The sequence below is a fragment of the Arachis hypogaea genome, chromosome 18 (assembly GCF_003086295.3).
Source record: "Arachis hypogaea cultivar Tifrunner chromosome 18, arahy.Tifrunner.gnm2.J5K5, whole genome shotgun sequence".
Lineage (NCBI taxonomy): Eukaryota > Viridiplantae > Streptophyta > Magnoliopsida > Fabales > Fabaceae > Arachis > Arachis hypogaea.
In genome coordinates, this window is record NC_092053.1 from 89,925,940 (window position 1) to 89,953,621 (window position 27,682).

General features: G+C 35.5%; 2 long non-coding RNA genes across 2 annotated transcripts; one reads left to right on the top strand and one right to left on the bottom strand.

Annotated features, from left to right (window-relative positions):
- Positions 1-2,111: 2,111 nt before the first annotated feature.
- On the top strand, positions 2,112-3,819 carry LOC112771966 (uncharacterized). The gene is made up of 2 exons (XR_003187289.3): positions 2,112-2,553; positions 3,363-3,819. It is a non-coding gene; the product is annotated as an uncharacterized lncRNA (long non-coding RNA).
- Positions 3,820-4,063: 244 nt separating this feature from the next.
- Positions 4,064-8,090, bottom strand: LOC140181636 (uncharacterized). Its single transcript, XR_011876622.1, has 2 exons — positions 5,852-8,090; positions 4,064-4,550 (listed from the first exon to the last, which is right to left on the bottom strand). It is a non-coding gene; the product is annotated as an uncharacterized lncRNA (long non-coding RNA).
- Positions 8,091-27,682: the final 19,592 nt, after the last annotated feature.

Below are 27,682 nucleotides of genomic sequence, written 5' to 3' on the forward strand. Positions count from 1 at the left end.
TAAATTACTTTTACAAACGTTAGGGATACAAATAGGATTTACCCCAAATGTTGGGGGACAGAAACAATACTTTACTCTTTAGTTTTTACACCGAAATTTTGCTACAAATGCACAAAAATATTTTCTTTAATACTGTATTTTTTCTTCTTCTTTTTTTTTTTATTTATTTATTTCTTTTAGTTGAATGAATGTAGATTCATCCTCTTCCTAATAATTTTGCAACATTATATATTTTTTCTTTTTCTTTGTTTGATTTTTTTTATATTATTGTTAAAAGAATAAAATAAGAAGAAACTTGAGAAGATAAAATAAAAAGGAAAAGATGAATAAGAAAAAAAAGATGGTGATGATAAAAAAAAGAAAAAAAAGAAAAAAAAGTAGAAAAAGATGAGGAAGAAGAAAATGAAGAGTTTTGAATTATGTAAAACTTATCAGAATACAAATACATCGAAATTTTTTAATAATAATACATAAATTTCTTAATTTTTACTACGAAATTTTATTACAAAGCACAAAAATATCTTTTTTAATACTGTATTTTTTTTTTGTTATACATATAAAAAGAAGACGATAATAATAATAATAATGATAATGGAAGAGAGTAGGAAGAAGGAGAAAAAGAAAAAAAAATTAAAAAAATTTAAATGAGAAAAAAACAGAAAAAGAAGATGAAAAAATAAGGGTAGTGACGATGACAATAAAAAAAAAAAAAAGAAAAAATTTTAACGAAAAAATGAAGAAAAGGAAGAAGTAATAATGGTAATAACAACAATAACAAAAGAGATTAGAACTAAAGATAAAAAAATATCCATGCATAAATTTAAAATATTAAGAAGAAAAAAAAAAAGAACGAAAAAAAATGTATTTGCGTGTATGTAAATGATTTAATTAAATTTAATTAAATAAATTATTTGATTATAAAGATTTATTCTCATTATTAATTGTAAGATAACAAAGACACCCAAAAGAAAGTTTGTAAGAAAACAATATGTATGTAGGAGTAGATTCTCTCTAATAAAAAAAATTGAATGATATTTAGTATTTAATCTAATTATTTATTGTTCTTTTTCTCTTATTTATTTTTAGTTCTATTCATAAAATTAAAGGTGAGAGATCACATTATATTGTATCAATTGTTAAAAAAATCGAAAAAGATTCTTTTCCGTATGTACGTATTTGGTTTTTCACCGGATTGTTTTGGAGTTCCAGTCGTGATTGTCCTTTTAGCCGGCTGAAGACTGCTCTTCTAGTCTTCTTCTATACAGGCAGATAAGCATTTGACAAGAGGCAAGAGAAAGAGATACTAGGTACTTTTTATATTAAAATTGATTGATAAAATAAAATTGAATTGATAAAAAATTAATAAAATTTTATTATTTATATAATAAATAATTAAAAATAATATAAAATTTTAATTAAATTAAAATTAAATATTAAAAAAATAAATTCAATTTTTTAATTTTAAATTAATATTTATAACATATACTTTTATAAATATTTTATGAGTCATTTTATCGAATCTAAAATAAAATTAAAATTAAATCTAAAATTAGAAATGCTATAAACAACAATTATAACATCAATGCGCAAAAATTGAAATACCAACATAAATGCTCAACAATAAAAACAGATTGAGGTAAATTATAATTTAAACGGCTATCCAATTTCTCGGTGGTTTCCCATACATGAATGATTTTGCGATTATACAAGAATTAATTAAAGAATTAACAGAATCAATTTTGCTTGTTAATTTGCACAAAATATAATAATATTATGAAATTATGAACTCACTTGGCAAGCCCTCATTAGGCGATTCCAGAGGACGATTAGTTGATCTTTGTCCATCTTTTTCCGCCATGAATAATAATAATTAAGAAGCTAAGGATGAACACTATTGTTTTGCTGTTTGCTTAAGAATGAAGCATAAGGAATAATAACGTAACCGAAGAATATATATGTAATGGCGGTGTTCAAGGTTGCCACCTCTTTTGGACATTTGTGTAGATCAGACAAAAAATGTAGATTTTTCCAATGTCTCTTTGATTTTGGCGTGCCGCCTCATCTTACTTTCGAGTTTCGTCTATACATTTGGCGTGGTATGATGCAGCCACATAGAAACACTCTTTACAGGGTCTGTCTATAATAAGCTCAGGTGTTTTGAGCTTTTTCAATGTGCACAAAACATAATTTAAAAATATACCCCATATAGAGGTTAATAATAATAATAATTTTTTTATATTTACCCCAAATATTTTTTAAATTCATAAAGTGGAACCCTAATTCCTTTTCCCGTAAAGTGTAAACTCACCGCACCCTCCAATCCGTTCACAACTATCACCACCCACTCCATCCTTCTCTTGTTTTTGCCCTCGCCGTCGCCGTCCATCGCCGTCCAGCCAGCACTCGCTGCCGGTCTCATCTCATCTCCCGGCATCGTTCCTAGGCTCGCTCTCCCCGTCTCCTCTTCTCTCTTCGAATCGTCGTCAGCACCGTGGTGCTCCGTCTTCCCCTTTATCCTCCACTTCCAGAGTTACAATGGAACCTCAGTCTCAGGTATGAATTTGCTTAATTGATTTCATTTTTTTTGTTCCAATACAAATTAAGAATGCTTGTGTATATTCATGAAGCATGCCAAATTGTTTTCCAATAACACAGTGAGTACCTATTAGTCTTCTTCAGTTCTTCCTCTCTCATTCCGTTCCTTCCATTTCCTCTCTCCAAATCCACGATTTTCCACTTTTTTTTTTTTGTTAAATTATGATTACGATGGAATCTATAACCTAGAACAGTGAATAATTTAAGATTATGAACTGGAAAGAGGCTCCTGGTCGTGATACAGGATTTTAATTTTCAAACATTTCCCCAATGCCTTATCCTTTTTTTTGTGCTGTACGGTTGGGAATCAAATGGTTGAGTCATATTCAAACATGAAAATATCAATGCAATTGATATGTGACACTCTTATGTATATACAGCATTTGGAAAAGCTTTATTTGTTATTGTTGTTTGATTTTTTTAGTGTGTTTGTAAATTCAGAAATTAGTATTGTGATTCTTTTGAAAATTCAATAGTCATTGGTTAGTTTTGCTTATTTGATTGTAAACTGTAATTCTTTTTAGGCCTTGACTTATTAGTATTGTGATTCTTTTTAGGCCTCGACTTATTGCTTATTTGCTTATTAGATGGTTTTAATTTACCTCTACAATTGACAGTTTGAACTACTCTAATGCTCACTGCCAGACTATAGACAAAAATTGGGTTCATATGCTCCCTTATAATCTGTATGCCATGCATAGGCTTTTATTGTTTACTTGTGTTTCTCCTTACCATCGTTAACTTTGGATTTTAACAAATCTTGTCAGGCAGCAAACTCATGGGAAATCAACTCCAAATTGGAAGGCTTTTGGAGTTCCTATCTTTGCAGGGGGGAAGAAAATCAAAGCAATTACTAGCAACCATAGTTTCTTTTTCTTTTCTATTTTTAATGTGTATTTTGCTGAAGAATTAGGTAGAATGAAGTGGAAAAAAACAAATATTGCATAGTTTGCCATTCTTAAAGAAGAAGTGGATCTGAGTAGTACTGTAATGTATGGCATTTGTCAGTTTTCAGAAGTATGGACCATGTTTCCAATTTGGGGTTAAGGTGTGCCAGAACTCCTCTTTGATTGTTGTACTAATAGTAGTTAATGCAGCCTTAATCTAACACAGGACCACTTTTCAAATTCTGCTCAACACTGGTTCTCAGTTGTAATCTTTCTTATTTTAAAAGCTAATATCAAATAACCTGAACTGCCACTTCCCGATGGAAGCTTGTCAAAAGCTTGTCAAATATTAACATACGCACAGCAAATTTGAGTATTTGAGTATTTTAAATGATGTACTGAGTTTTCACCTTTATAGTTTTAATCATTGGTGATCAATTATAGTTTTAATCCTCGTCTTATAGTTATTTTAATTTTAGTCTTGTTTCTTATCGTTTTAATCCTCTTCTTTCTACATTTTTAGTTGGGTAGGTGATCAATTATTTCCATCTGTTACTTTCATCATTCACAAATACAAAAAATATAAATTAACTTTCTTTGATAATATTACTTTTTGGTAAAATTACAGATTGTTGTTTCTATGCTATTTAACTTTTTTTTTGAAAGGCTTATTCAGCATCCATAGCCATCACTATAAGCATCCATAGCCATCACTATAAGCACTGAAGTTTGAAAGAATAATTTTATCAAGACTAAAAATACTAGTGGGCACTCCCAGTTGTATGAGTACTGGATGCATTCTTTACAATTGTTTCGGATGTTTTCGCAGCAGCATCCGGCACTTTGGAGGATGCATCTTTACAATTGTTTCAGATGTATTAGCTGAAGTATCTGTCACTTTTGATCTTATTAAGGGGGCCTTCTGAGGAACTGAAATTTCAATTCTCTTGGTTTTATCTCCCAAGCAATTCCCATCTTCTAGGTTTAATCTGTCCTAGCAGTTTCATCTACTCTTTTTTGAACTTCTTTGTTGCATACCAGCTTCCACCTCGTCATCCTAAGCCATAGCTGTATATCAGTACAGTGTTAACTCGAAAAAATGAATTATACATATGACCCGCTAAATTATAAAATAGAATAACAACGATCAAGTCTTTCCAACAATATGGATCAAAAGATGTAATTAAGGACTATCAATCTATCATAAACTGTGCATAGAGTACAGAGAAGTGACTAAATTTAGGTCTTCCTTAATAGTTTTGTTTATAGTTTTTGTACAATCTTCATCCATGATCAAACCACCTAAAAGAAGATTCTATGGTCTTTCTTAAAACAAATGCTACCCTAACTATCTTTCTGATTCATTCATAACTAAAAATATCATATCTAATGTATCCTCATTCATCTCACAATATCTTTATGCAAAATTGGCCATTCTATTGTTGGCTTTTAACTGCAAATATTCAGTATCTCAAATTTCTGTTGGATGATGCTCTAATACACTTAAATTGCATGTGTGATGGAATGATATCTAATTTATGAGGCACAAGTATCAATACATCAACTGAGAAGTCTTGTTCATATCAAACTTGTACACCGAAACTCCATAAGCACACAAAAAAGTTTTCATTAAAAAAAAATAACAAGTTAAAGAAGAAACCCACAATAGAACCCAAAGCTATTCAGATATTTGATATGAAGATAAATGATAACGAAGAGATGAGGTTATTTTTGAGCAAAATCAATCACATCTACAAACGAATAAAGCAAAAGCGAAATATTAAATCAAATTGTTCGGCTTCATCATCTTTAACCTTTAACTTTACCCTACTCTATCTCTGCAATAAGCTCAATGCTGCTTTTATTTTCATCCCAAACCCAAAACACCAACCTTTAGCAGACCCTGTTCGCACTACTTGCAATGTATAAGAACCCCCAAAGTTACAATCCAAAGAAAAAAATGTGAAAAGAAACAAACAAATTCTCACTCCATTTTCCACTCTACCATTCTTCAAGAACAACAAATCTCAAACCAGCAAACACAAATATCAGCTTATCAGCATTGCAAAAATGGAGATATTATCACAATTCTAGACACTATTAGGGTTATCACCGTTTTGCAAAATGTGCTTCCATATCAGATTCTCTCTCTGCTTCACTTTCTATACAAATCAGTGCAAGATCTGCTATCTCCTTACGCATACATTGAGATACTCGAGTTCAACGACTACTGCAGCGTCGACCTCGACGAGTTGAACTTGGTGCGGATGAAACGAATTCATGAGATTTCGGTGGAATGAGAAAGAAAACGACGAGAATCGCAAGAATTTCGATGAACTCGCGAAATTGAATAGAGATATGGATGGTACCTGGTGTGGAAGATGGGAGATGAAGAAGCCGCAGGGTGATTGGTGGTCTTCCATGAAGGTGTTGATGGGTTTTCTTTTGGGAAGGTCTTCTGGGAGCTGAGCTGAAATTGAACAGAGATAGGAACAACCTGAGCTGATAGGAGGGTTTTATTATTGGGGCAAATTTAAAATATTAAAAGATTTGCTATGTTTTAGTATAAATTTTAATAAATTATTTATAGATTAAATATAAACCATTAGATCTATTATCAATCTAATCTAATGCTTCAAATTGTATGGTGCATTAGATAAACTCAAAAGACTTGGGCTGATTTTAGACAGACTCCTTTTTACATGTCCAAAAAACAAAAATCTTTCTAAATACAAATGTTGTATAAATAGTCATTTTTTACGATAAAATATTTAAATATTGATAAAATTGATCATAACAATAAAAATTAAAGTTATATTTATTTAAAATAAATTTTATTAAACAAAAATTATTAATTATTAAATTTTTATTTATAATTTTATAAATATTCTTTTTTTTTCATATTCTTTTCATAATTACCACTACTTTTGCTGTAAAATTTATTATTTCATCAAATTAACTCCTTTATTTTTAACTCTTTCAACTATATCTTACCACAATTATCACAAATTTAAATCACAGCAATTTTAAATTTATAATTAGAACTTTTGATTCAAAAATTTTTGGGAGATCTCCATACTAGCACTTAGCTCAATCATGACAAAAAAAAGATCGTGTCATAGGTGAAATCCGAAGGCGATAAGCCCTCCAAGAGTAAGACTTTCGATCATGATTACTTTGCCACCATCATGGGTGACGAGGGCGTTGTCGTTGCTGTCGGAGTTCCCATCGTCCTCCTCGTCGAAAACATGGACGAGATCAAACAAGAAAAGTCCGAAGCAATTACTTTCATTGGCTTCTTCTTCTGCTTCATCTTCTCCGAGTGCCTCCTCGACCACCAGCTCCATCTTCTTTGGAACGCCACAAGGATTTTGCCATTTGCATCATCAAGCTCCACCTCTTTCACTATTTTGCTGGCAAATGCTTGGACTATTTATTATAGAAATTCTGAACCATGGAATGATCCAATACAATTTAAGTCAGAAAGATTTGAAAAAAGAGGAGAAGTTGATAAGTTGGTTCTGTTTAGGTTGAAAAAAAAGGCTTGTCCTAAAGCCAATTTAAAAAAATATATCATTGCTTTGACTTTGAGATTGCTGATTCAATGTTTTGAATAGAAATTAATAACTGAGGAAGAAGTTGATATGACTAAAGGAGAAAGTGGAAAAACAGTAAGAATTTTGATGGAGAAGTGGCGGCGACTGATTTAGAGCTAGCTGCGAATGTGGTGGCAACTGTAACAAAAGAAAAATTGTAGAATAGTTTACGAATAAGTAGCAGGAAGAGAAAGGGAATGAATCAATTTAGGATGGGAGAGAAATATTTACGAAATTATAAATAAAAATTTAATAATTGATTATTTTTATCGAACAAAATATATCTTGTATAGATATAATTTTAGTTTTAATTTTTCATAATTAATTTTATAAACATCCGAATCTTTTATTGTTAGAATGGTTATTTACTCTATCAATATTACTTTGTTCCACGTTAAATAATTATTTGTCCTCTACTCAATATTATTTGATCTTAAATTACTGTTTATTTAGAAAAAAAATATCTGTAGTTTGTTAAGAATGCAATAATAGAAACTTTTATATTTAAGAAAAGATTTTAATGTTTTTAATAACATTAAATGTATAAGATATTTTGACGTATAAGTTTTTATTCTAGAAATCTTAATAAATATCGTAAGGATATTTGTTAGTAATTCTCTTTTTAAGAAGTGTGTGATACTAATTAAATTTTACTAGTTATACCTATTAAATGGAAGAGCGAATTTATTCAAGATAAGGAAAGTGCAGGAGAAGTTATGGAAATTTTGTGAAAGATAGATAGGCAAAATTTAATCAAAATTATAGAGGATTTCTAACTTAATATTAATTCAATCAAACAGAACTTGAAATTAAATATTCATTTAAGAAAATTTCAGTCCAATAATGGTAGCAGCTATACTCAGAACTTCAATTAAAGAGGGAGAAGATAAAATTATCTGGATGAGAGACAGAAAAAGAACATATATAGTAGCATTCTATAGCTTGGCATTCGAGTTTTTTCATTCTCCACTTGAATTTCTCTCCGGACAGTGTGGCGGCAATGAACTCTGGTCTGCAATTTGGGAGTTCAAATGTCAACCAGAAATCAAGAATTTCTGATGAAAAGTGGTGTATGATGGTTTACTTGTAAAGTGAAAACTGTACGGAAGAATCCATTGAATCTAACCACTTTGTTCACAGTGCCAAGTTGAAGATGAGTCCATTTATTACTGTCTTTGTGGATGTTCATTGTTCAGATGCAATTGAAGTCTGGAAAGCCAACTCCATATTTGTCCCAACTCAACTTAAAGAACCATGGAGGTGGTGGTTAAGATTTATAAACACGGTAGAAAAAGAAAGAAGAGGAGAAGACAGAACAACTTTGGCCGTTTATTCAGCATAGTGGATTTGGAGAACAAAGAACGAATTCACCTTTGAAAAAGTTAGAAGATCTACCCTCTTAGTTGCAGAGTTTGCTCGTCGAGCTATAGAAGAAGGAAGAAGATCCATATGAATTCATTCTCTCTCTCCCTCCCTCTTTTTGCGCTGTTCTGACCCTTGAAAGAAGATGAAAATTCTATCTGATAACATTCTCTTTCTCTAATGCTTGGTCTTTGAGTTTTTTTTGTTGGATCATTTTCATTTTTCCCCTATGCTTGTAGTCCTAAGTGAACCATACATTTCATTTTAGTTTTAAAATAAAATCATCTACCTTTGAGGGGAAAAAAAACTCTAAGGGTATTTAGGCCGATTATGCTCTTACCGCACAATTCTATATATCTGTGGCTGAGGTTATGTCCTAATATTAGTTTTTTTCTTTCAAATATGTCACAAGAGGCTCGATCTCTAACTGGAGTGATAAAGAGCCATACATTGTGTGTGTAAATGGGTGAATGTGTATAACCCAAAAAAAAAAAAAAATCCTTCAGTCTTTAATCAACGTGAACCCCTTTCTCTTCTCTTCTACTTTTGACATTCAGAAATAGTACCTCTTTAGCAATTCTTGCTAAATACCAGAATAACAGCAACAAATTGTGTATAACTTGCTTAGTGGCTTGAATCTGTTGGTGAGGTTTTTAGAACTTTCAGAGCATTCTTTTTTCCCAAGTTACTATTTCATGATAAATTATATGATTTTTTTTTTCTTTTTAATAATTTTTTTATCATTATAAAAGATAGTTGCAAATTTTGTTTGTGAAGAGTTATTCTTGGGTTTGGTAGTTTCTTGCATTAGTAAATGTCAGGGTTTTTATTCCTTTTTTCATCAATGGAGGAGAGCCAATAGTTCTTTAATAGACATTGAATAATTTTGGACAAGACATTATATTACGATTTATTGATTTAGTGATTCAATAACGTTAGTTTAATAATTTTTGTTGTTCAAATGTAGATGAATTATCTTCCATCAAAATATACATCCACCAAAACTGTCCAGTCCAAATTTATTCTTGCCAAGAATGTGCATGAATATGATGGGAATGAGTCTTCTAGTGACTATAAGTGTGAAGATAATTTGTACAAGTTATTTGTATCTTTTGGTGAAAAAGCTATCAACAGTAGCATTGACTCAGAAAAAAAAAATTTAAATTAAAGAGAAGAAAATTGAGAAATAAAAGTGTACCTATTAGTAGCTTAGTAAAAAACAAAATAATTAAAACTGATGACTCAGACTATGAAGAGTTCATGTCAAAGGATAATAGGTATTGAATTAATATTGAAGTATCATTTTAATGGTTACTTTAATAAGTCCTAGTTTGGTAAAACTTTTATTTTTTAAAAGTAATTTATAAAAGTTAACATTGTTTGGATTTGACAAATAATCAAATTATCTTGTTGCATAGATTAGATACCTTTTATTATTTTGTTTGAGTCTTTTATTTTTTTTTTCAAAAAAAATAATAAAAAATTTTACAAAAATCTTTGCTTTTTTTTATTAATCTTTATCTTTTGTTTGAGTTTTTTGTTCTTGTTCTTGTCAAAGTTTCGAACTTTCTTCCTTTCTTTTCAAAAAAATTTTCAAAAATAGTGTCTTTTGTTTGAGTCTAATGTCAATTCTTAAGTTTGGTGTCCTTTGTGTGTTCTTTGTTTCCTTTAAATTTTCGAATTTGTTCTTAGCGTTCTTTCTTGGAATTTAAGTTGTTCATGTTTTGATCTTAAAATTTTTAAGTTTGGTGTCTTTTGGTGTTTGTTTTCTTAATTTTCGAAAAGTAGTGTCTTTTAATCTAAAAAATTTCAAGTTTGGTGTCTTTTGGTTGTTTTTCTCTTTCTTCATTAATTCAAAAAATAAAAAAAATATCTTTTTTATCTTTATTTCAAAAATTCTTTTCGAAAATTTCACAAAAAATTTCAAATTTTATTTTCAAATCATTATCTTATCTTATCTTAATTTCAAATTTCAAATTTCAAATCATATCTTTTTTTAAATCTTTTCAAATAATTTCTTTTAAATTTGAATCTTTCCTATCTTATCTTTCTTTTCAAATTTTAAAATTCAAAACTTTTTCAAATCTTTATATGATCTTTGGTTTATCCTTCTTTAAATTTCAAATAATTATCTTATCTTAATTTTAAATTTTAATTTCAAAAAATAAATCTTTTTCAAATCTTTATCTTATCTTGTTTCAATTTCAAAATTCAAAATAAAATCTTTTTCAAATCCTTTCAATTCTTATCTTATCCTAATTCAAATTTCAAAAATCAAATCTTTTTCAAATCTTATTTTATTTTCAAATCTTTCTTAATTAGTTACTTGTTTTCTCTTTCTTCTTTTTCAAAACTTCCTAACTAATTCTTCTCTCTTCTATTTTTGAAAACTTCCCTTCTATTTCTCTCGCTTATTTTTAGAAAATCATCTTTCAATTTTCAAAATCTTTTTACTTAATTAGCTTTTAATTTCCTATTTAATAAATAAATAAACTAAAAACAAAAATATTTTAATTCTAGTTTCTCCTTTTACTTCTTAATTTTTGAATTCTTTACCCCCTTTATTCGAATTCTTCTTCTCACTCTTCTATCTTCATTCTTCTTTCTTCTTCACATCAGAAGAGATCTCACAAAACTTTTTGAACAAGAAACTGAAAGTACAGATATAGCAGCTGAACCGAATAATGAAGGAGATGCAAAGAAGGTTCTTGGTGACTTTACTGCACCAATTTCTGACTTTTATGGAAGAAGTATCTCCATACCTGCCATTAGAGCAAATAACTTTGAGTTTAAGCCTCGGTTAGTCTGTCTAATGCAACAGAATTATAAATTTCATGGACTTTTCCTGGAAGATCCACATCAGTTCTTATATGAATTCTTGCAAATCTGTGACACTATTAAGACCAATAGAGTGGATCCTGAGGTCTACAGACTTATGCTTTTCCCTTTTGCTGTTAGAGACAAAGCTAGGATATGGTTAGATTCTCAACCTAAGGAAAGCCTAGACTCTTGGAAAAAGCTGGTCAATGCTTTCTTGGCCAAGTTCTTTCCACTTCAAAAGATGAGCAAGCTTAGGGTGAAAGTTCAAACCTTTAGACAAAAAGAGGGTGAATCCCTCTAATGAAGCTTGGGAAAGATACAAGCAACTGATCAGGAGGTGTCCTCCTGACATGCTCTTAGAATGGTCTATCCTAGAAATCTTTTATGATGGTCTATCTGAGGTATCCAAGATGTCCTTGGATCATTCTGCTGGTGGATCACTCCACTTGAAGAAAACGCCTGCAGAGGTGCAAGAACTCATTGAAATGGTTACAAACAACCAATTTATGTATACTTCTAAGAGAAACCCTGTGAACAATAGGGTAGCTCAGAAGAAAAGAGTTCTAGAGGTTGACACTCTGAATGCCATATTGGCTCAGAACAAGATCTTGACCCAACAGGTCAATATAATTTCTCAGCATTTGACTGGAATGCAAGCTGCAGATGGCAGTACTCAGGACACCTCCTATGATGGAGATGCTTATGATCCAGATCAACCCATGTTGGAAGAGGTGAATTACATGGAAGAACCCTATGGAAACACCTACAACCCTTCATGGAGGAATCATCCTAACCTTTCATGGAAGGATCAACAAAAGCCTCAACAAGGCTTTAACAACAATCAAGGTGGAAGAACCCAGAATAGGTTCAACAATAAACCACCATTCCCACCTTCTCAGCAACAGATGGAGACTTTTAAGCAGAGCCTTTCTGGCTTAGCCACCATAGTCTTTAAACTCTCTAAGACCACTCACAGTTTCATAACAGAAACTAGGTCCTCCATCAGAAATCTGGAGGTACAAGTTAGTCAATTGAGTAAGAAGATTCCTGAGACCCTTCCTAACACTCTTCATAGTAACACTAAAGTTAACCCAAGAAAAGAGTGCAAGGCCATCACTGTAGAAACTGAGGCTAAATCTGAAGGGGATGCATTGGAGTTGAACACCAGTAAGGAAGTTCTTACTGGGAGTTCAACGTCCAAAGTGGAGCCATCAATAGCGTTGAACGCTAGCAAGGAGGTCCTTACTGGGCGTTCAACGCCCAAAAAGGAACAAAAGTTGGTGTTGAACGCTAGCAAAGGGACACAAGCTGGGCATTCAACGCCCAAAGAAACACAAGTCCTGGCATTGAATGCTATAATAGGGGTAGTTGGCAACCCTAAGCCCACTAAGAACTCCCCTATTGAAGAAATGATAACACCAAAGGTTCATGAGGAGCCCATTGAAATTCCCTTGAATGCTTGGTTGAAGATCATAGAATTTGAAGAGTATTTTTCCTCTAATGAGGAAGAGAAAACTAGGGAGGAGCAAGTTGCTCGGTACCTAGAAACTCTAATAAAGATGAATGCCAAGTTGTTTGGCACAGAACCATTGGAGGAAGAACCTCCAGTGCTCACCAAGGAACTCAATGCCTTGGTTCAGCAGAAACTACCTCAGAAGCTGCCGGATCCCGGACGCTTCCTGATTCCTTGCATCATAGTCACCATTACCTTTGAGAAGGCTCTGTGTGACCTAGGACCAAGTATAAACCTCATGCCACTCTCTGTAATGGAGAGGCTGAGAATCTTTGAGGTACAAGCTGCAAGAATCTCACTAGAGATGACAAATAAATCAATAAAGAAGGCATATGGTCTGGTAGAGGATGTCTTAGTAAAGGTTGAGAACCTTTACATCCCTGCAGATTTTATAATCTTGGACACTGGGGAGGTGACAAACCCCAATTTTGTGGTTTATCTTGTGCTTATTTTAGGGGATTTTATCACCTTTTCCCACATTTATTCAATGAAATAGCATGGTTTTGTAATCCTCCCTTAAATTATGCTTAAATGTGAAAACATGCTTTTTAGGCCCTTAAAATGGTGATTTTAGTTCACTTTAATTCCATTTGATGCCTTGATATGTTTGTTGAGTCGTTTCAGGTTCATAAGGCAAGTATCGGATGGAAGAAATGAGGAGAAAAGCATACAAAGTGGAGAATGCATAAAGAAACAAAGATTGGGAATACCTCAATGGGCGCGCAAGCATACAAGGCATGCGCGCACAGAAGTGGCATCGCATGGCGCATACGCGTGGATGAGAAAAATGTCCAAGCGACGCGCACGCGTACATGGCGCATACGCGTGGATGAGAAAAATGTCCAAGCGACGCGCACGCGTACATGGCGCGTACGCGCCGTTACTCGCACGTGACCTACTTAAAGGCAAAATGCTGGAGGCGATTTCTGAGCTGCCCAGTCCCAAATCCAGCTTGTTTCTGAGTGTATTTCATGCAGAATTGAAGCCCAAGCAAAGAGGAGAGCAATTATTTGTAGTATAATTAGGTTAGTTTCTAAAGAGAGAAGCTCCCTCTTCTCTCTAGAATTAGGGTTCTTAGGCTTAATTCCATCTTAGATCTAGGTTTTGATTATTGTTCTCATCTTGTTTCTTCTACAATTTCATTCTTCTACACTTTGCTTCTCTTAGTTTTCTTGTTAATTTCCCTTTTATGCTCTCTTTTATGTTCATGGATGCTCATGTTGGATTTAGATCTCTTTTAATGAAATTTAATGTTTGATGTCTTATAATTGTTGATTTGAGTTGTTGATTTACTTTCTTGCAATTGGTAGTTGGTAGATTTATTATTCTTGTATTTTTACTATGCTTCCCTTTTATGCCTTCCAAGTGTTTGACAAAATGCTTGGTTGGGCTTTAGAGTAGATTTTGAGCATTCTTGTCTTGGAAAGAGTAATTGGGCAATCTTGAGTCATTAATAACCAATTTAGATTGGTTATCTAGAGTTGTTAGTTAATATCATTTTCAATGACTCTAATCTCTTGCTAATTCAATTAGTGAGTTGATTAGGATTTTCGATTTGAGATTAACTAGTCTTGTTTGACTTTCTCTAATGGAAGATAACTTACACCTTCTAACATTGGGGATGACGAAATAAGATAAATTCTTGTTAAGTATTGTTATGATTAATGACTAGGATAGAAAGCCTATGATCTCAAACCTTGCCATGAATGTCTCTCTTTATTGATTGCTTTATTTAATTTCTTGATTTACTCTTCTTGTCATTTAAATTCTTTCCCATTTAATTTCTTGCCCTTTACAATCAAACCCCTTATCCCCTTCATAGCCAATAATTGACCACTTCATTGCAATTCCTTGTGAGACGACCCGAGTTTAATACTATGGTTAATTCTTATTGGGGTTTGTACTTGTGACAAAACCAAACTTAATTTGATTCGAGGATTAACTACTGGTTTGGACTATACTAACAACGGAATTATCTTTTGGAATTCCGAACCGGTATAAACCCTTGCATCAAATTAATGGTGCCGTTGCCGGGGATTGCAATGGTGCTTTATTATTGGCTATTGTGAATATTGTGAATATGCTTGCCTTTTTGGTTATTTGTTAATTTTTGTTAGCTTTAGAACTTTATCGCTTATTTTTGTTAGCTTTTGTTTCTATTTTCTATTATAAATTCTCACCCTTTTGGCTATGAGTTTGGCTCAAATTATGTTGTAGGAAATGGAAGCTACAATGATAACATGCATCAAGGATGGAACAATCAAAGGTGGAGGGAGCCTCAAAGAATTGATCACCCTTCTTGGCGACAACACCCTCTGGTTTCTTATAGGTATAATTCCACCCCTCATGCATATCAATCCAATGGATGTGGTGACCCTTATTGTAGTTGTCAACAACCACCACCACATGCCTATGAACCACCCTCTCAACCTAATTTTGAACCACCTTACTCACAAGCCCTCTACCGCCAAACACCTCATTATGATCATAATCCTTATTCATCATATCAACCACCTTATAAGCCACATGAACCATACATGGAACCACAAGAATTCCAACACAATTACTCTCAAGAACCACCTCAATACACACCACCCCCATACCCTTACCAAGATGAACTACCTTCCAATTATGAATCCTTTCCCTCGAACAATGAACCCTCTTTTCGACCACTGCCTTTTGATGAAGCCCACACGCAAGAAATAAAAGATCTTGAATCTCATATCCTAAGGAAATAAGAGGAGACTGAAAAAGATTTTAAGGAAATAGAAACCAAAATGGCTATCATGGTAGAAGCCGTTGGTCGCCTAGCCTCCCACCTAAGCCCATGCACCTCAAGTACTCCCATTGTTGAATATGGAGAAGCAATCAAGGAGCTTGGTGATGGAGTGAAATTGGAGCTCCAAGGTGAAGAAAAGGAGTTAAGGCAAGAAATACCACAAGAAGAAGAGGTAGAGTTTATTGAACAAAAGGAAGTAGTGGTCGGGTACTTAGGATATGTTGAGTGCATAGAGGAATCGCAAGTTGAAAAGCCTCCTTCCACGAAGTTAGGAAGGGATGTTAAGGAATTGGATGGAGAGTTGAGGGACATTGACCAAGAAGTGGATTCCATCATTAGTGATTTTTTGTCCACGCTGATCAATCCCCTTGATGATCTTGTTGAACCTTCCTCCATTGGACTAGAAAGCAATGTTGAGGAGGATGTGCAACCTCCAAGGCCTGCTGTAAGTGAAGAATGGGAAGAAGCATTACAAGAAATAGGCCCTCCTATTTATGATGATTCCGTATCAACACATAAGCCCTTTGACCTTGATGAGTCCTTCCCCAATATGCTTGTAATTGATAATGAAGTAAACTTCACTAAACCTCCCATGTATGACGAGAGTGATGGGAAAGAGATAGAAGAAGTTGGTGAGCAAGGAATCGAAGTTGAAGAAGCTTGCAAAAAGGTGAAAGTTGCAAAGGAAGACCACAAGGGAACGGACCCTGCATTGGCTAAGTGTGGGGAGGTCACCCTCCCTAAACCACTATCATCCAGTACTACTTTCAAGTGGGTTAAATTCCTCTCTATAAGCTTTACTTTCTCACTTGAATATGGGTTTCTTGAGAATGATGGTCAACTTAGAGCCCTTTGTGGAGTTACTAATAGGGGAGAGTTGTGTAGTGATTGGAGACATCATCCTAGGTTCACTATGGTTGCACGTTCAACGTTTGATAGCATGGATTGGGGTAGTGATAAATTGCCTGGGTCTAGGAGGATTGTTTGGTGCTTGATAAGCGGATATTTTATACGCTTTTTGGAGGTATTTTCATGTAGTTTTTAGTATGATTTAGCTATTTTTTAGTATATTTTTATTAGTTTTTAAATAAAAATCACATTTCTGGACTTTACTATGAGTTTGTGTGTTTTTCTATAATTTCAGGTATTTTCTGGCTGAAATTGAGGGACCTGAGCAAAAATCTGATTCAGAGGCTGAGAAAGGACTGCAGATGCTGTTGGATTCTGACCTCCCTGTACTCGAAATGAATTTTCAGGAGCTACAGAAGCCCAATTGGCGCGCTCTCAATTGCGTTGGAAAGTAGACATCTTGGGCTTTCCAGCAATATGTAATAGTCCATACTTTGCCCGAGTTTTGATAATGCAAACTGGCGTCTAAACGCCAACTTTCTACCCTTTTTTGGCAATAAACGCCAGAACTGGCATAAAAGTTGGAGTTAAACGCCCAAACTGGCACAAAAGCTGGAGTTCAATGCCAGGAATAGCCTATGCACGTGAAAGCTTCACTGCTCAGCCCAAACACACACCAAGTGGGTCCCGAAAGTGAATTTCTGCACTATCTATCTTAGCTTACTCATTTTCTAAAAACATATGTCACTAGTTTATTATAAAAACCACTTTTAGAGATTTATTTGGTACCTCATGACATTTTTACATCTGAATTTTGTATCTTCTATGGCATGAGTCTCTAAACGCCATGGTTGGGGGTGAGGAGCTCTGCTGTGCCTTGATGGATTAATGCAATTACTACTGTTTTCCATTCAATCACGCTTGTTTCTATTCTAAGATATTCACTCGCACTTCAATATGATGAATGTGATGATCCGTGACACTCATCACCATTCTCAACCTATGAACGCATGCCTGACAACCACTTCCGTTCTACCTTAGATTGAGTGTGTATCTCTTGGGTTCCTGGTTCACGAGTTTGATTGCATCTCTTGAAAACAGAGCATTCAAATCCGTGAGACCAGAGTATTCGTGGTATAAGCTAGAATCAATTGGCAGTATTCTTGAGATCTGAAAAGTCTAAACCTTGTCTGTGGTATTCCGAGTAGGATATGGGAAGGGATGACTGTGACGAGCTTCAAACTCATGAATGTTGGGCGCAGTGACAGTGTGCAAAAGGATCAATGGATCTTATTCCAATACTAGTGAGAACTGACAGATGATTAGCCCTACGAAAATCGTAGCTGAACCATTTTCACTGAGAGGACGGATGGTAGCCATTGACAACGGTGATCCACCAACATACAGCTTGCCATGGAAGGTGCCTTGCGTGCGTGAAGAAGAAGACAGTAGGAAAGCAGAGACTCAGAAGACAGAGCATCTCCAAAACCTCAACCTGTTCTCTATTACTGCATAACAAGTATTATTTAATCCATGTTCTTTTACTCATTTCAATTAAAACTGAGAATTATTATTGATATCCTGACTAAGAGTTACAAGATAACCATAGTTTGCTTCAAGCCGACAATCTCCGTGGGATCGACCCTTACTCACGTAAGGTATTACTTGGACGACCCAGTGCACTTGCTGGTCAGCTACACGGAGTTGTGTGAAAAGTCTGGATCACGATTCCGTGTACCAAGTTTTTGGCGCCGTTGCCGGGGATTGTTCGAGTTTGGACAAGTGACGGTTTATTTTGTTGCTTAGATTAGGGAAATTTTTTTTTTTGGTTTAGAGTCTTCCGTTTGAGTTTAGTTTTATATTTTAAGTTTGGTGTCAATTGCATAAGTCTATTTTTCTTTCATTTTTTTTGAATTATTAGTGTTCAAAGTATAAAAATTTTTAAGTTTGGTGTCCTTTATGTTTTAGTTTTCTTAAAATTTTTTTCAAAAGTTGCTTTTGGTGTTCATCTTGATATTCAAAGTTTTTCTGTTTGTTTCCTTAGTTTTGATCTAAAAAAATTCTAAGTTTGGTGTCATCTTAGTGTTTTTCTCCTTCCGCATTAAATTCAAAAATATCTTTCATATTTATTTAATTGAGATTTCAAAAATTTCATTTAAAGATTCATATTTTTATTTTAAAAATTCTTATTCTATCTTATCTTAGTTTTGAAATTTCAAAATTCAAAAATCATATCCAAAGTTTTCCAAATCTTCTTAATTAAGTAATTATTTTAGTTTCCGAATTTATATTTTCCTTTTTCTTTTAGTTTTTGAAATTTATATTTTAATCTCTAATTATTTTATTTTATCTTATCTTATTTTTTTTCGGTTTATTTCTAATTGAATAAAAAAAAACAAAAATATATTTTACTTGCAATTCACATCATCTCCCTTTCTCCATCATGGACCTAAGTGGAAATGAACAGTTCAGAAGGACTCTGGGGTCATATGCTAACCCCATTACCGCTACATACGGGAGTAGTATCTATATACCTCCATCAAAGCAAGCAGTTTTGAGCTAAATCCTCAGCTCATTGTCATGGTGCAGCAAAATTGCCAGTATTCCGGTCTTCCACAGGAAGAACCTACTGAGTTTCTGGCACAGTTCTTGCAAATTGCTGACACAGTACATGACAAGGAAGTAGATCAGGAAGTCTACAAATTATTGCTGTTTGCATTTGCTGTAAAAGCTCAAGATAAGAGGTGGTTAAATAACCAACCCACAGCAAGCATAAGAATATGGAAACAGTTATCAGACAAATTTCTGAATCAATATTTCCCTCCAAAAAGGATGATACAGCTAAGGCTGGACATCCGAGGCTTTAAACAAGAGGATGATAAATCCCTTTATAACGCCTGGGAGAGGTACAGAGGGATGCTAAGGAAATGCCCCTCTGAAATGTTTTCAGAGTGGGTGCAGTTAGACATCTTCTACTACGGGCTTACAGAAAAAGCCCAGATGTCTCTAGACCACTCAGCTGGTAGATCTATACACATGAAAAAGACAATTGAAGAGGCTCAAGAGCTCATTGATACAATTGCTCGAAATCAAAATCTGTACTCAAGCAGTGAGTCCCCCATGAAAGAAGAGGCTAGGGCAGTATCTACTGATCCTAGTCCTCAAGAACAAATTGTTGAACTTAATCAGCAATTGCTTCGTATAACAAAACAGTTAGCAGAATTTAAAGAGATGCTCCAAGACACTAAAAATGCTAACAAGAATATGGAAGCACAATTGAATCAGACAAGACAGCAGCTATCTAAACAGATAACAGAAGAATACCAAGCTGTTCAACTAAGGAGTGGGAGGACATTGAATAATTCAGCTCAAGGTAGCAGAAAGCCAAGAAAGGAACAACTGACAGAGGATAACCAAACCACTGCTCAAAATCCCTCCGAGGACAATAAGAGCCCAGAGAGGAATACTTCTGGCGTTCAAACGCCAGAAAATGGTGAAAATTAGCGTCAAACGCCCAGTGGATACCCACTACTGGCGTTCAAACGCCAGAAAGGGGTGAAAAACTGGCGTTAAACGCCCATTCCATGCCCAGTTCTGGCGTTCAAACACCAGAAAAGGGTGGAAAATTGGCATTAAACGCCCATCCAACCCCTAATCCTGGCGTTCAAACGCCAATGAGGGATCAGACACCTGCAAGTGCTAATTGTAACCCTCCTAAGAAGGCTTCTCCAACTACCTCTGTAGGAAATAAACCTGCAGCAACTAAGGTTGAGGAATACAAAGCCAAGATGCCTTATCCTCAGAAACTCCGCCAAGCAGAACAGGATAAACAATTTGCCCGCTTTGCAGACTATCTCAGGACTCTTGAAATAAAGATCCCGTTTGCAGAGGCACTTGAGAAAATACCCTCTTATGCTAAGTTCGTGAAAGAGATCTTAAGTCATAAGAAGGATTGGAGAGAAACTGAAAAAATTTTCCTCATTGAAGAATGCAGTGCGGTCATTCTGAAAAGCTTACCAGAGAAGCGTAAAGATCCCGGAAGCTTTATGATACCATGCACATTAGAGGGTGCTTGTACCAAGACAGCTCTATGTGACCTTGGGACAAGTATTAACCTAATACCTGCATCCACTATCAGAAATCTTGGCTTGACTGAAGAAGTCAAACCAACCCGAATATGCCTCCAACTTGCTGATGGCTCCATTAAATATCCATCAGGCATAATTGAGGACATGATTGTCAAGGTTGGGCCATTTGCCTTTCCCACTGACTTTGTAGTGCTGGAAATGGAGGAGCACAAGAGTGCAACTCTCATTCTAGGAAGACCCTTCCTAGCAACTGGACGAACTCTCATTGATGTACAAAAAGGGGAAGTGACCCTGAGAGTCAATGAGGATGAGTTCAAGTTAAATGCTGTCAAAGCTATACAGCATCCAAACACATTAAATGATTGCATGAGCGTTGATATTATTGACTCCTTGGTGGAAGAGATCAATATGACTGAGAGTCTTGAATCAGAGCTAGAGAATATCTTTAAAGATGTTCAGCCTAAACTGGAGGAATCAGAGAAAACGGAAGAACCTCTGAAAACTCCTCAGGAAGAGGAGAGGCCTCCTAAACCCGAACTCAAACCACTACCACAATCACTGAAATATGCATTTCCGGGAGAGGATGACACTTTTCCTGTGATCATAAGCTCTGCCTTAGAGCCACAGGAAGAGAAAGCACTACTTCAGGTGTTAAGGACACACAAGATAGCTCCTGGGTGGTCCATAAGTGACCTTAAGGGCATTAGCCCAGCCAGATGCATGCACAAGATCCTATTGGAGGATGATGCGAAGGCAGTGGTTCAACCACAGAGGCGGTTAAATCCGGCCATGAAGGAAGTGGTTCAGAAAGAGGTCACTAAATTACTAGAGGCTGGGATTATTTATCCTATCTCTGATAGCCCCTGGGTGAGCCCTGTCCAAATCCTCCCAAAGAAGGGAGGTATGACAGTGATTCATAATGAAAAAAATGAACTAGTTCCTACAAGAACAGTTTCAGGGTGACATATGTGCATTGACTACAGAAGGCTCAATACGGCCACCAGAAAGGATCATTTTCCTTTACCATTCATAGACCAGATGCTAGAAAGACTACCAGGTCATGAATACTGCTGCTTTTTGGATGGCTATTCAGGTTATAACCAAATTGCAGTAGATCCTCAAGACCAAGAGAAAACAGCATTCACATGTCCATCTGGAGTATTTGCCTATAGAAGGATGCCGTTTGGTCTGTGCAATGCACCTGCAACCTTTCAGAGATGCATGCTCTCTATCTTCTCTGATATGGTGGAGAAATTTCTGGAAGTCTTCATAGATGACTTCTCAGTATTTGGAGATTCATTCAGCTCCTGTCTTGATCATCTAGCACTTGTTCTGAAAAGGTGCCAAGAGACTAACCTGGTTTTAAACTGGGAAAAATGTCACTTTATGGTGACTGAAGGAATTGTCCTTGGGCATAAAATTTCGAACAAAGGAATAGAGGTGGATCAAGCTAAGGTAGAGGTAATTGAAAAATTACCACCACCCATCAATGTTAAGGCAATCAGAAGCTTTCTGGGACTTGCAGGATTCTACAGGAGGTTTATAAAGGATTTTTCAAAAATCGCAAAACCTCTGAGCAATCTGCTAGCTGCTGATACACCATTTGTCTTTGACACAAAGTGTTTACAGGCCTTCGAGACTCTGAAGGCTAAACTGGTCATAGCACCTGTCATTTCTGCACCAGACTGGACATTACCATTCGAATTAATGTGTGATGCCAGTGACCATGCTATTGGTGCAGTATTAGGACAAAGGCATAACAAGCTTCTGCACGTCATTTACTATGCCATCCGTGTTCTAAATGATGCACAAAAGAATTACACAACCACAGAAAAAGAGCTACTTGCAGTGGTTTATGCCATTGACAAGTTTAGATCCTATTTAGTAGGATCAAAAGTGATTGTGTACACTGACCATGCTGCTCTTAAATATATACTCACAAAGCAGGATTCAAAACCCAGGCTCATAAGATGGGTGTTGCTTCTGCAAGAGTTTGATATAGAAATAAGAGACAGAAAAGAGACAGAGAACCAGGTAGCTGATCACCTGGCCCGGATAGAACCAATAGTAGGGGCGTCCCTCCCTCCTACTGAGATCTTTGAGACCTTTCTGGATGAGAAACTCTTTGCCATTCAGGAAGTACCATGGTTTGCAGACATTGCAAACTATAAAGCTGTGAGATTCATACCCAAGGAGTACAGCAGACAGCAAACAAAAAAATTAATTTCTGATGCAAAGTACTACTTGTGGGATGAGCCATATCTATTTAAGAGAAGTGCAGACGGAGTAATCCGTAGATGTGTACCTAGAGAATAGGCGCATAAGATCCTATGGCACTGCCATGGATTACAACATGGAGGACATTTCGGAGGTGAGCGAATAGCCACTAAGGTCCTCAAATGTGGCTTCTACTGGCCTACTCTCTATAGAGATTCCTGAGAGTTTGTGCGTAACTGTGAGAGTTGCTAGAGAGCTGGTAACCTGCCTCATGGTTATGCCATGCCTCAACAAGGGATATTAGAGATTGAGTTATTTGATGTATGGGGTTATTGACTTCATGGGGCCTTTCCCACCATCATACTCAAACACTTACATTCTGGTGGCAGTAGACTATGTATCTAAATTGGTAGAGGCAATTGCCACACCCACTAACGATACTAAGATAGTACTGAAGTTCCTCCAGAAGCATATCTTCAGCAGATTTGGTGTTCCTAGAATACTAATTAGTGATGGAGGGACTCATTTCTGCAATAAACAGCTTGACTCTGCTCTGATTCGATATGAAATTAACCACAAAGTGGCAACTCTATATCATCCATAGACAAATGGGCAGGCTGAAGTCTCAAATAGAGAACTAAAACGAATCCTGAATGGACTGTAAGTACCCGTAGAAAGGATTGGGCAAGGAGTCTGGATGATGATCTATGGGCATACAGAACTACATTCAAAACTCTTATAGGGACCTCTCCATACCAGCTTGTGTATGAAAAAGCCTGTCACCTGCCCGTGGAACTGGAACACAAGGCCTACTGGGCAACCAGATTCGTAAACCTTGATGCCAAATTAGCTGGAGAGAAAAGATTACTCCAGTTGAATGAGCTAGAGGAATTCAGACTCAATGCTTTCGAAAATGCAAAAATTTACAAGGAGAAAGCAAAAAGGTGGCATGACAAGAAATTGTCATACAGAGTCTTTGAGCCAGGTCAGAAGGTTCTGCTGTTTAACTCTAGGCTCAGATTATTCCCTGGGAAATTAAAATCCCGATGGAGGGGACCATATGTGATTACAAGTGTGTCACTATATGGATATGTAGAGCTTCAGGATATTGATTCTGACAAAAAGTTCATTGTTAATGGACAGAGAGTAAAGCATTATCTTGAAAGCAATGTTGAGCAAGAATGCTCGAAACTGAGACTAGATTAAAGCTCAGTAAAGTCCAGCTAAAGACAATAAAGAAGCGCTTGCTGGGAGACAACCCAGCCAGTAGCAAGGTTTATTTATTATTTAAATAATAATTATAGGAGTTTAATATAAATTATCTTTAAGGATATTTGTCCAAATGCAGAAGTTTACAGAGTTACAGAAGGATTCAGAGCACAAAGCAGAGAAAAATGGCTCACTGGTTCGAAAATGCCAGTAAGAGGTATTTTGGGCGTTAAACGCCAGAATGGGTACCATTCTGGGCGTTTAACGCCAGTAAAGATACCTTTTTGGGCATTAAACGCTAGAGTTGCAGCATCCTGGGCGTTTAGAAAAACGCTCAGTGATAAAGGATTTCTGGCGTTTAACGCCAGCCAGGGTACCTGGTTGGGCGTTAAACGCCCAAAATGGCCAACACATGGGCGTTTAACTCCAGAAAAGACAGGGGGAGGTGATTTTGTTTCCACTTCAAATTTTTTCAAACTTTCATGTTTTAATTCATAATTTTCTGCATAAACATGTTACAAATTTTCATCACTCACATTCAATTTTCAAAAATTCAATAATCTTCTAAATCCCTTTTCAATTTTCTTTCAAATCCTTTCCAAATCTTTTTAAAAACTCATTTATCTTCTCAATTCCTTTCCAAATCTCTTCCAACTCATCATATCTTCTTCTAATCCTTAGATGCATCAACAAATTTTCAAATTTAACTTCTTTATATCTTTTTCATATTGTTTGAATTTTAAAATCTCATCTTTTTCATATCATGATTCATTTTTTTACCAATCATATCTTTCTATCATATCTTTTTCAAAATTTTCGAAACCTCACCCTCCACTATTAAATACATGTTTGATGCGCATAAACTAGTTATGCTACGATTTAGGAAATTGCACGATCGGCAAAATTCCTTCCGGCAAGTGCACCGGTTATCGTCAAGTAAAAACTCACAATAGAGTGAGGTCGAATCCCACAAGGATTGGTTGAGTGAGCAATTCGGATTAGAAGTGTGTTCTAGTTGAGCGGAATCAAGATTTAGATGAGAATTGCGGAATGTAAAATTGGCGGGAAAAGTAAATGACAAGAAATTGAAATGGCGGAATCTTAAATTGCATGAATTAAAGAGCAGAAGCTAAATTGCTGAAATTAAAAGGGAATGGGGGTGATTGCATGAATTGAGTTGCAGAATGTAAAGAGAAAGTGGAAATCAGAAATGGGGAATTCATTGGGTGTTAGGAGATATTGAGATCTCCGAATCAAAACATGTTTATCTCTTCCTCAACCAATGCGTTCATTGAATTTTGCTTGGCAATCTTATATGATTGGATCCCAATCCCTTGGCTCACCAATTCTCTCTAAAAACAAACAAATTCCCAATCCCTTGGTTTAAATGTTCATAAGAAGAGATGATGCTCGATCACTGATTATACCACACAGTTTCATGAACCACAATTTGGTAGGATTACATGTCACAATATCCATCCAAACCCCAATCCAATTCACTGTGAGAAAGCTTCTCTAGCATGAATCCTCCATTCCTTTCCCAAGGTTCCGAAGGATTCCAATTATGGGTAGTTTCTTTCCCAAGACAACTACCCAATGGAATTAGATCGAGAAGCTTTCTAACAAAATTCAAGAGAAAAGATTGAAGAAGAAGATAAACTATTATTGATTCATTGAATTACAATAGAGCTCCCTAACCAAATGAAAGGGGTTTAGTGAGTCATAGCTCTGAATTCAACTACAAAGATATAAAAACTAGCTAAATGAAAAGGTAAAAGTTCCAGTGCCCTCTCTAACTTAAATTCTATCCTATTTATACACTTTCTATATTGAGCTTCTGTTGTGTTTCTTGGGCTTTGAGGCTTCTCCCTACTTTCCTTTTGCCTTGGGTTTATGATCCATAATCTTGATGAGGCTGTTGATCCAAATTCTGTAACATTCATTGAGCCAACTTAGTGATAATCAAATAATGACACATGACTCAATAAATTGAAATTTCAGACTCATCAATCCTTCAGGCCCAATCCCATAAACCATGATATTCAATTGGGTTTCATACCAGAGTAAGTTTAAGTTAATGTTTGTGCTCAAATACTAACTTAAACCGCAATATTTTTGGCCCAGAAACCTTTTCCAAGAGTGGCGTTTAAGTTGCAGTTTAAGCTTAAACTGCAGCTTAAACGCCAGACACTTCCAGTGATGCCTTTTGTGGAAGCACGTTTAAGCTTCAGTTTAAGGTTAAACTGAAGCTTAAACGTGGAAATGGAAGAAGGCAGCCCTGGAGGGTAATATAGTCGAACACGTTTAAGCTTCAGTTTAAGGTTAAACTGAAGCTTAAACGTGGAAATAGAAAAGGCAGCCCTGGAGGTCGAACACGTTTAAGCTCCAGTTTAAGGTTAAACTGGAGCTTAAACGTGGAAATGGAAGAAGGCATCCTGGAGGTCGAACACGTTTAAGCTCCAGTTTAAGGTTAAACTGGAGCTTAAACGTGGAAGCTTAGAAGGTAGCCCTGGAGGTGTCGAACACGTTTAAGCTCCAGTTTAAGGTTAAACTGGAGCTTAAACGTGGAAATGGAGAAAGCAACCCTGGAGGAGAAACTTGGTCGAACACGTTTAAGCTCCAGTTTAAGGTCAAACTGGAGCTTAAACGTGGAAATGGCTCCCTGGTGCCTTTCCCCTTTCTGGCGTTTAACCTCCAGTTTAAGGTTAAACTGGAGGTTAAACGTGGAACTGCCCTCCTTGGTGTCCTTCTCACTTCTGGCGTTTAACCTCCAGTTTAAGGTTAAACTGGAGGTTAAACTTCAATTCCAGCATTTCTTAGCCTTCCTGATTCTGGCGTTTAAGCTCCAGTTTAGGCTTAAACTGGAACTTAAACTCCACATGTGATATTCAAGCTTCCTTTATTGATTTTGTTGCTTCCTTGCTTAGCCTCTTCTTCCCTGAAATCATCCAAACAATTGCATCAAAGTCTTGCAAAATTTCATGAGAAATCTTCCATTCATAGCATTCAAGTAATATAACTAAAACTCATGGAATTTGCATTAAAATCATACTGTTTGGATGGTTCATTGCTTTGTTATTCATTTAACCATTCTTGGTTACTTTAAGCTCAAGAAAATGCATAAAACAACTAAAACTAACAGAAAAATGCTAGTGAAACTAGCCTAAGATGCCTTGGCATCACAACACCAAACTTAATACTTGCTTGTCCCTAAGCAAGTCCTGAGTTATTTGAGAAGAAAGTATGAAACAGAAAGCAATTACATTGGCTATATTAGCAAGCATTTGAAGTTCATCAGAAGGGTTTTATGCAGAAAGTTGCAGCATCACTTTTTCATACTTATCAGGTAGAATTATCACTTTTTCATTGCATCCATCAAACACTGCTATGGCCTCTTGTTATTCTTATGTCCTTGGCACTTTTCTCTTCTTTGTTTTTCTTTTCTTTTTCTTAGAGCTTCTTTGCTCCTTGTTTTCTTAGTGTCATGTGTTGCACAAGCCTTTGGCATTTTCTTTTTCTTATCAGTGCACTACACATATCCACTTTAGGCATTTTGGTTCACATTTCTTCTTGAGACATTGGTGCCCAGCACCTCTTTGTGTGACTAAATGTTTTGTATTTAGGTTGCTCTTGATAATGGACTTTTGGTTGATAATCCCGGGTTAGTTAACCCAAGTTACCAAGTGTTGAAACACTCCTCAGAACCTATTCATCCAAGCATATCCTTAATACATAAACACCACAGGCATTTGTCTCAGAAGTTCAAA